The sequence below is a fragment of the Nannospalax galili genome, unplaced genomic scaffold (genome assembly GCF_000622305.1).
Source record: "Nannospalax galili isolate Female #2095 unplaced genomic scaffold, S.galili_v1.0 scaffold1488, whole genome shotgun sequence".
NCBI classification, from domain to species: domain Eukaryota; kingdom Metazoa; phylum Chordata; class Mammalia; order Rodentia; family Spalacidae; genus Nannospalax; species Nannospalax galili.
This window is the reverse complement of record NW_008358859.1, coordinates 1,280,274-1,291,155: the sequence shown is the minus strand read 5'-3', so window position 1 is coordinate 1,291,155 and position 10,882 is coordinate 1,280,274.

Genomic DNA, 10,882 nt, shown 5'->3' with positions numbered 1-10,882 from the left:
TAAAACTTTTTTTAATCTTTTTTCTTTTTTTCCTTTTTTTAAATTTTTAAAATTTTATTATTTTTATTTTATGTGTATGCATGTATTGCTTGCATGTAGGTAAGTGCACCCGCGTCATGCAGTGCCCACAGAGGACAGAAGAGGCTGTCAGATCCCCTGGAACTGGAGTTAAGGACAGTTGTTAGCTGCCATGTGGGTACTGGGATTTGAACCTGGGTCTTCTGCAAGAACAGTCAATGTTCTTAACCTCTGAGCCGTCCCTCCAGCCCCATTTGTGTTTGTTTGTTTGTTTGTTCTTTTAATCTTTTTGAGACAAGGTCTCCCTGTAGTCCCAGATGGCCTGGAACTCACTAAGTAAACCAGGCTGACCTTGAGCTCAGAGATCAAGGTCAGTTTACCTGCAGTATGTCTAGAAGCTTTGCCTGCATTTCACCAGGCAGTGTTCCTCTGCTGGGGGTGATTTTTGATTCCTCAGAGGACATCTGGAAATATATGGGGATAGCCTCAAACTCACAGAGATCCACCTGCCTCTGCGTCCCAAGTGCTGGGATCAAAGGTGTGTACCACCACACCCAGCTGGAGTTCTTTTAAAAATATTTTATTAGGCCGGGCATGGTGGCGCACGCCTTTTAGGCGGATCTCTGTGAGTTCAAGGCCAGCCTGGTCTACATAGTGAGTTCCAGGGCAGCTGGGGGCTACAGGGAGATCCTGTCTCAAAAAGACCAAAAAAAAAAAAAAGAACTGTTGTATGAAATGTACAAAAGCTCAATAAAAATTTTAAAATACAGGTCGTGGTGTGTGGAAAGACAGAACAACACATGAGAAAGATATAAAGTGTTGGGGGCATGTTGATGTTTCCATCTGGTGCCCTAGAAAGGACTCACATGGGTGCAGACCCTCTTTTGACCTCTGCGGGCATTGTAGGACACAGGTGCGCTTACATACATGCAGGCAATACATTTATGCACATAAAAAATAATAAAATAGTTGTTAAAAGATTAACCACATTAATTAATAATAAAAATAGAACTACAATAACACAGAAAATTATGTGAACATGGCCTTTCTCAAAGCTTTTCCTTATCCTGTACAAAACCTGCCTTCTTGTGATGACGTGAGCTCTGCATGAAGTGACGGGAGGTGAAAGACAGAGACACTGTGGCTGGTATTAGGTTAGTGAGGCTACTTGAACACTGTGACGCCATGGCAACTGATCTGGTGATTGACACTCAGTGGGTAGCCCATCCAGAGTGGAGACCACAGCCAAAGAATGCTGCAAATGTCCTGTGTGGAACAAAGCAGGAACACACAAGATCTCATCACGCTACTCAGAACAGGGTACAATTCAAACCTCCTTTATTTCTGAAATGTCTCATTTAAACTTTGAGCAAAACCACAGGTTTCTGTCCTGGAAGTTTTATGGATCGTCGCAGAAACAGGTGCTCTGCGAGATCTGGGAAACCAAAGAAGCTGGGCCTCAACAGTTCACATCCCTTGGTACCTGGCAGGGTCCCAATAGGAGGATGCAGTTCAGGCAAAGCACAAGTTCAGTCTGGTTCTACCGAGTTCTTCCTGCCATGAGTTTCTACCTTACCACCAGCCCAAATGAAAAGCTTAGATGACCATGATCTGACACCTCTGACACTGAGAGCCAAAATAAGCCTTTCCTCTTTTACAGTGATTTCTTCAGGTATTTTACCACAGTGCTGGTGGCAACACATGGCTAACACTGTCATAGAGGAGGTAATGTACTAAACACCACACAACCATATACCTAAAACTGCTTAGGAGTGAGGCTGGAGCACTGGTTCAGTGGCTAAGAACACCGGCTACTCTTGTAGAAGACCCAGGTTCAGTTCCCAGCACCCATGTGGTGGCTAGCAACCGTCTGTAACTCCAGTTCCAGGGGAATCCAATACCCTCTCCTGTGTGTATTTGTTCATGTGTGTGCATGTGCATGTACAGGCTAGAGGTCAATGATGAGCATCTTAACTACTGTTCACCCTATTTTTGGGGGGGGGACAGAGTCTCTCACTGAACCCAGAGCTCCCAGAGCTAACTAGGATGGCTAGCCAGCCACCTCCCTGGCACTGGGGTTATGAAAACACCAATACACCTAGCTTTTTAAAAATATTTTATTTATTATTTTACGTGTATGAGTGTATTGCCTGCATGTATGTAAGTGCGCCCATGTCATGTAATTCCTGCAGAGGTCAGAAGACAGTGTCAGATCCCCTAGAACTGGAGTTATGGACAGTTGTTAGCTGCCATGTGGGTGCTGGGAATTGAACCCAGGTCTTCTGCAAGAGCAGCCAGTGCTCTTAACCACTGAGCCATGTCTCCAACCCCCTCCTAACCATTTTTAAGTACACAGTTGTGTGGTGTTTAGTACATTACCACCGCTATGCCACCCCCCCCACCCATCGCCAAGACTATGGTACAAGTCCTGGGGCTGATGTCCATAGCAGAGCTGGGAAAAGGGGCTGTAAAGTTAGTGTTCATTTGTCCCTGTTTTCCAAGAACAGTTTGGATTATGTCTTCTATAATGGTATAATTAACAGTGACTCTTTTCACAGAAAATCATTCCAGTTGGGGTGATAATATGGTCACCCCACTCATAGCCCACTTTCTCTGAAATAGGGATTGCCAGGAGGCCTCTCTCTCTCTCTCTCTCTCTCTCTGTGTGTGTGTGTGTGTGTGTGTGTGTGTGTGTGTGTGTGTGCTGAGCATATGCATGCAATTGTATGTGTAACCACTCATGTGTGAATACAGGTACACACCTGTGGCAGCATATGTGTGGAGGTCAGAGGACAACAGTTTGCCTTCCATTGCTGTGACAAAACACTCTGACCAGTACCAACTTGGGGAGGAAAGGGTTTATTCAGCTTACATCTCCTGGGTCACAGTTCATCACTGGGGGAGCCCAAGGTAGGAAGTCAGGGCAGGAACCTGGAGGCAAGAGCAGGAGCACAGGCCCTGGAGGAACACTGCTTACTGGCTTGCTCCTCTGGCTCCTGCTCAGTCTGCTTTCTTACACAACACAGACCCACCTGCCCAGCGATGGCACCACCCACAGTGGGCTGGGCCCTCCCACATCACTCAACAATCAAGAAAATGCCCCACAGACACGGCCACAGGCCCGTCCAATGGAAGCAATTCCCCAGCTGAGGCTCCCTCTACCCAGGTGTGTCAAGTTGACACTAAAGCATCCAGCACAAGTCCTTGTGTCAGTCCTCACCTTCCACCTTGTTTGAGGCAGGGTCTCATTCTCGGCCGGGTACATCAAGCTAGCTTCCCTACAAAGTTCCGGGGTTCTCCTGTCTCTGCCTCCCACTTTCTTACAGGTGCACCATGATTAGAGATGTTTGCACAACCACTTCTGGCTTTTGAGTGGATTCTGGGGATTCGAACTTAGGTCCTCATATTTGTGCTTTAAGTGCTTTTATCCACTGAGCCACCTCACCAGCCTCCACATGGCATCTCTTAAAAAGGGTGCAGATAGCCAGGTGTGGTGGCACATGCCTTTAATCCCAGCACTTGGGAGGCAGAGGCAGGTGGATCTCTGTGAGTTCTAGGACAGCTGGGACTACAGGGAGACCCTGTCTCAAAAAGACAAAAAAAAAAAAAAAAAAAGAGGTGCAGACCCAGAATCTCTACCTGAGCCTCTTTCCGCCTCATCTCAGTGTCTCTGGAACCAGTTAGAAGACTGACCAAACTCTGCTTCCGTTCCGACCACACAGTCTCAGGGAAGCCTAGGCATGTGGCAGCTGACAGAAAGCAGATGTCCACTTGTGACTGTGAGGATGCCCGCTTACCTCACTCCACTTTCCTCTTCTGATGCACTAAACAAATAACATCATTGGTTAAGCCTTTGGCTGTGATACCACCCACTAGATCTTCCGTTTCATCTACCCTGTGGGGACCATCTGCTTATTTATAGCAAGTCTTCCTCACCTGTTGACATTTCCACACACACACCCAAACTAAGAGAAAGCCTGAAAAATGAGGAAAAAGAAGATCTGGGTGTCCTGGGGTGCTCCACATTTCTTTAGCCTGGCAGTCTGGGATGCGCTTAGAAACCAAGAAGTTAAAGATACGCCTTCCAAAGTCCCCCTGGGATGCGTTCGCAATGAATGAGATTCTACAACAGGCAAAAAAAACGATAGTCCTCGTTTAATTCTGAAGTTTACACGTACATTGGCACCATCTATCCCTGCCTTTTGTATCCATGGAAACCAGTTATGATGCCACAAAAAGAGGATGCTGGCCACAGTGAGGAAGGGATAGCAATCACGGAAACTAGCTTCCAAATGAGCTTCAGGTAGCGGGAAAGACAGGTGGGGAAAGAGGAACAACCCTCAGTTCCCGGGAGCATCCAGGGCGACACCTAGGACTCTTGCCAGGCCGAGGGATTCCTTTGAGATAACCAAGGACCAATATGTGGCTCAAGCAGAGCTCACACATCTTAGGTTCATTCTGAAGGTCTGGCCGGCTGGAGGTCTCTTCTGAATCCTGTTGTGCTTTTCTGCCTTATTTACAAGGTAAGAAGAAAAACTATGTTCTTTGATCGCAGACTTAATGGCTTCAAATGACAGAAATTCTCCCCGAGGTGACCAGAAATGCAAGATCTGGGGATTAGCAGGGCCCCACCCCTCTTAAGGATCTAGAAGAGAATCCCCGTCTCTCCCTGCTCCGTGGCTGCAGGAGTTCTGGGTTCTGGTTGCGCTGTTCAAGTCTCTGCCTCTGGTTCCAGGTGGCCTTTGCCTCTGAGACCCTGATTTTTTCTTTTCTTTCTTTTTTTTTTTTAGTTTTTATTTATTTTTATGTGTATGAGTGTTTTGCCTGTGTATACGTGAAACCCATGTCCTGCAATACCCAAGGAGGCCAGAAGAGGGAGTCAGATCCCCTGGAACTGGAATTACAGCCAGTTGTTAGTCACCATGTGGGTGCTGGGAACCGAACCCAGGTTCTCTGCAAGAACAACCAGTGCTCTTAACTGCTGAGCCATCTCTCTAGTCCAACTCTGACTTTTCCTACAAAGACACCTATCATCAGGTTTAAGGTCACTCTCTAAATCCAGGATAATCTCATCTTGATTTCCTTAATTATATCTGCAAAAATCTTTTCCAAAATAAGGTCACAGTTCCAGGTTCTAGGGGTCAGAGCATGGACACACCTTCAGAGGGTCACTATCAAACCCATTGCACCCATTTAACAGGAGACTTTGGCAGCTGTTGTAAGCCACAGGCTGAAGAATGGGTGGGTGACCTGTGGGCCTCAAGACTTGGGCCGCTTTCAGAGGAATGCCAGGACCAGTTACTACCACTCTAAGACCCAGGCACGGTAGGGAAGAGGGAGCGTTGCCGCCGCGACTCCAAACCTTGAAGCTTTTGTCCTCTCGCATTGTTCACCAGTACAATAACTTGAACCTCATAGGCAGCACATGAGTCACCGAGTGGGCTGGTATTGGATTCCGGTGGAGTGGCTGGCTCTGAGCAAGACCTCCATCGATGAACTGCACCGGGGAGATTCTTGGATCTCCCCGCCCCCCCAACCCAATGACCCCTGCCGTTGGCTTAGTAACCAGTTTATACATCCAGCATAGACACATTTGGAGAAAGGAGGACGGAGGAGTTGGAGGACCGAAATGCTTTCTCACTCACCAGCCCCCAACACGCTAGTTCAGAAGAGATTTTGAAAGCTCGGCACTCCCCTGAGAAGCCAACAGGCACATGGACAGCCGAGGAAAAGCTGTTTGAGATACTTGTCATGATTGATGTGGCTCTGCCAGGCCCCTGTCTCTCTAGTTCGGGGGGGGCGGGGGGGGGAGCCTGGCAGAAGGAGCAGCCAGCAGGCGAGAGCCTGTTTCTCCAGGAAGCTGAGTAATTTTGGAGACGGCCCCACTTTGGTGGCCCTGCCTGGGGTTCTCGTGAGGAAGCAGGTGAACGTGAAGCCTTCGGCAAGTTCATCAGCTTGTCAACCTAGACAGGATTTTGGCAAAGGGGTCTGACAGTAATTTCCTTCTCTGTGAAGTAAAGACGAGGGTGACTGTGCCCCTTGTTAGAACATCCATCATCACCTTCAGGATTCAGCATCCTGCCTCCAGGAACACGCTGGGCCTCGTGTAGCACACTGCGCCATGAACACATGGTGACTTTGCAGGTGTGGCATGGAGCCCTGAGAACCTACCAGTTAGGAGAAAGTGGAGGAAAACCCTCTGCATCTTGACTGTGTCATGGTAGAGGCACATTTTGTTCCTATAACCTATGGGGCCCACAACAATGTACAACTGTAATGCACACCTGTATTGCCATAATACCTACCACTAGGCCCTGTAAACTCAAATCAGCTCAGTACCAGAAATCAGGACCAGGGAAGCAAAGTTAAGGTTAACTTGTTATCTCCATGGGAAGAAGTTCATGGATTTCTCTCTGTCTCTCTCTCTCTCTCTCTCTCCCTCCCTCCCTCCCTCTCTCCCTCCCTCTTTCTCCCCCTCCCTCTCTCTGCCTATGTATGCAGGCATGTATATGTGGAGGCCAGAGGTCCTCTATTGATTTTCTTTCTTTTTTTTTTTTTTTTTTTTTTTCGTCTTTTTGAGACAGGGTGTGCCTGTAGCCCCAGTTGTCCTGTACTCTCTATGTAGACCAGGATGGCCTCGAACTTACAGAGCTCCATCTGCCTCTGCCTCCCCAAGGCTGGGATTAAAGTCTTGCACCACCACGCCCGGCTCCATCTTATTTTTTAATATTTTATTTATTATTTTTATTTATGTGTATGAGTGTATTGCCTTCATATATGTAAGTGCAACCATGTCATGAAATGCCCGAGGAGGTCAGAAGAGGGTATCAGATTCCCCTGGAACTGGAGTTACAGATGGTCGTTAACCGCCATGTGGGTTCTAGGAATCGAACCCAAGTCCTCTTGCAAGGGCAGCCAATGCTCTTAACCACTAAGCCGTCTCTCCAACTTCCCATCTTCTTTTTTGAGACAGTCTCTCACTGAACCTGGAGTGTACCAATTCAGACAGAACAGCTGGCCAGCAAACTGCAGGGATCCTTCTGTCCCCAGCTCCCCAGAGCTGGGATTACAGGTGCAGACTGTTGCTCTGGATTTTTACAGGGTGTTTGGGACCCAAATAAGTCCTTATGCTTGTGCAGCAAGCCCTCTACCACTGAGCCATTTCCCCAGTCCCACGTGTATGTTCTACAAACTGGGACTACTGCACACGTTGTCCACAAATGCTCACTCACTGGACCAGCGACTGAAGCAGGTGCCATTTTCCCCAGACCTTTCCCGTACCTGCGCTAAACCTCCAAGCGCAGTTGGTCGATTCTGCTCTTTAGGACCTCAAGTCTGCCCCCTGCTGGTGAAGGGACACTTGAGCTGTGCGACAGCCAGTTGCAGCCCAGTAGCCAGCTTCTATCTCTCGTGCAGTAAAGCAATGTCCTTATCTCCGAATTCATAGAGATTTTATCTGGGAGTCAGAGACGTTGAGTGGGCAATATAGTATGTCCTGCCTTTGTGGGTCATAGATAATATCTTTTCACACCACATACCCCAACAAATTATAAAATAAAGTCAGCGTTATCACACACAGCTAAAAGTCCTCTGAAATATCATCATATAAATTCATCTCAAAGAGAGTGAATAAATAACTGCAAAGGCGATAGTGGAAAGAGATGAACCTGAGTCTGAATCCCAGCTTCTCTATTCACAAACTCAGTGAGTGGGGACAGACACGTAACTTCTCCAAGCCCAGCTTGCTTGAAAATGAAATAGGTCCTTCATAATTACGTCAGAATTGTTGAAAAGATTAAATGAGATCATTAATCAAATAGCATAGTGCCTGGCACAAAATGAACAGCCTTTTTAAATTTTATTTTTGCCAAGTGTGGTGGTGCACGCCTTTGATCCCAGCGCCCAGGAGGCAGAGGCAGGTGGATCTCTGTGAGTTCGAGGCCAGTGTGGTCTACATAGTGAGTTCCAGGCCAGCTGAAGCTACACGGAAACCCTGTTTCAAAAAGGTAAAAAAAGAAATTATTTTTACTTCTTATTTATGAGTGTTTTGCCTGTATGTATTTAAGGGCACCCACGCCATGCAATGCCTGTGGAAGTCTGGACCTGGAGTTACTGATGGTTGTTAGACTCCATGTGGGCTCTAGCAACTAAACTCAGATCCATGACAAGAGCAGCCATGCTCTTAACTGCTAAGCCATCTCTCCAGTCCCAGAAAATTATTTAAATGGTAGCTTCAAGGTTTTACTTTCTTAGGGCTGGGGATGTAGCTCAGTGGTAGAGTGCCTGCTTCGCATGTGTAAAGTCCTGAGTTCCATCTCCAGTACTGGGGAAAAAAGGGAGGGGCGGAGTTTTGCTGTTTCATTTCATTTTAGGAGTACAAAATGTTGCTCACAGAAGACACGGTAGAAAATGGGGAAATGTGTAGGGAGGTCCCTTTGGTCTGTGGACAGTTCACTATTTCTAACCAATGCTGCTTAACCAGGGAGTTGAGTGTGTGTGACATGATGGCTAATCTTGATTGTTAACTTGATGGAATCTAGAATCACCATAGAAACAAATCTCTGGGCAGGTCTGTGGGGCATTATCTAGATTGAGTTGGTGGGAGGACTCTTCGTACATGTGGACAGCAGCATTTCATGGGCTAGGGCCTGGACTGAATGTAAAAGAGAAAGAGGGGCCGGAAAGATGGCTCCGCGGTTAAGAGCATATACTGCTCTTGCAGAGGATCAGAGTTCAGTTCTCAGCATCCATGTCGGGTGGCTCATAACCACCTGAAGTTCCGACTTCAAAGGGATCTGACACCCTCTTGTGACCTCCATGGGCACTGCACCCACATGCTCATAACCATAGACACAGACACAGACACAGACACACACACACACACACACACACACACACATCTGTTTTAAAATGAGGAAACCAGCTGAGCGCCAGCATCCATGGCTCTCTCCTTCCTGACTGTGGATGCCATGGGAACAGCTGCCCCAGGCTCCTGCCGCCATGCCTTCCCCAGTATGATGGACTGTACCCAGGAACTGTGAGCCAAAATAAACCCTTACATTTCTTTTTCTTAGGTACTTTGTCACAGCAATGAGGAAAGTAAGACAGAAAGAGGAAGTGATCCTTCCAAGGACTTCTGTCAATGCCTGAGACGGGTATGGCTGTCACAAGTGGACAGTGCTGCTTCTGGTACTCACCTGAGTGGAAGCCAAGGGATGCTCAGTGATCCAAGGCACAGGACTCATGCAGTATTCAACACCAGCAATGCTAGGGCTGAAACCACCCTGCCTTCAGAGAGACATCTTTAGCTTTAACACAGCTGGACTAAAGCTGCTGCTTCCATGAAGCAGGACCCAAGCCTCATGCACTTGGTGTGCACTAAGCAATGGTGACACTCCTGAGTTCTAGAACATTCTACCCCTGGCTTCTCCATGGCATTTCTGCTTATAGTTTGGCTTTCTATATGACAGTAAGGACAGAGAAATAAGGTCCCGAATTTAAAAACTCCCAAAGGCAAGAGGTCAAAGCTCCACACACATATATAAGTATGTGTGTCTGCCTGTGTGTGTGCCCATAGGCATGTGTACCTATGTCTGTGTGGCTACATGCATGTCATATCGGTACCAATCCTCCAGCATATATATATATATATTATATATATATATATATATATATATATATATATATATGGAAGCCAGAGGTCAATGTTGAGTGTCTTCTTTTTTTACTCTCCACATTATTCTTTTTTTAATATTTTATTTATTATTTTTATTTTATATTTACAAGTGTATTGCCTGCATGTGTGTAAGTGCACCCTTGTTGTGCAAGGTGTCGAATCCCCTAGAACTGGAGTTACAGATGGTTGTTGGCAACCATGTGGATGCTAGGAATTGAACCCAGGTCCTCTGCAAGAGCAGCCAATGCTCTTATCCGCTGAGCCATGTCTCCAGCCCCACTCTACATTATTCTTTGAGACAGGGTCTCTCACTGAACTTGAAGCTCACCGGTACTTTGGCTAGGCTGGCTGGACAGGCCCCCAGGGATCTGCCTGTTTCTGCCTACTCCCAGCACTAGGGTTACAGGCCTATGCCGCCACACCTATCCTTCCTGTGTGTGCTGTAGTTCAAATGGGTTCTCATGCTTCCGTAGCAAGCACTTTACCGACCCAGCCATCTCCCTCACCCTGTATTTAATTGTGATAAAATATACATAACATAAATTTGCCATCTTAATGTATTTTGTTTTATAAAATATTTCTTTTTATTTTATGTGTATGAGTGTATTCCCTGCATGTATGCAAGTGCACCCATGTTGTGCAATGCCCATGGAGGTCCGAAGACGGCATCAGATTCCCCTGAAACTGGAGTTACAGATGGTTGTTAGCTGCCATGTGGGTGCTGGGACTTAAACCCAGGTCCTCTGTGAGAACAGCCAGTGCTCTCAACTGATAAGCTATCTCTTTGGCCCTCTCTTATTTGCTTTTTGGAAGTTGGACCTCACCGTGTAGCCAAGGATGGCCTCAAACACCAGCTTCTTGCCTCAGTCCACTGAGTACAGGGATTACAGGCATGTCATCTTAAGCATCTATAGGTGTATGAAGCATTAAGTACATTCACATGGTTGCATAATCAGCATCCAAAACACTTCCCATCTTGCAAATCTAAACTCTATACCCATTGAACAACCTATTGTTTGCAATGAATAACTCATTACTTTTTTTTTTTTTTTGGTCTTTTTGAGACAAGGTCTCCTTGTAGCCCCAGCTGAACTGGAACCCCCCTATGTAGACCAGGCTGGTCTTGAACACACAGAGATCCACCTGCCTCTGCCTCCCAAGTGCTGGGATTAAAGGTGTGTATCACCA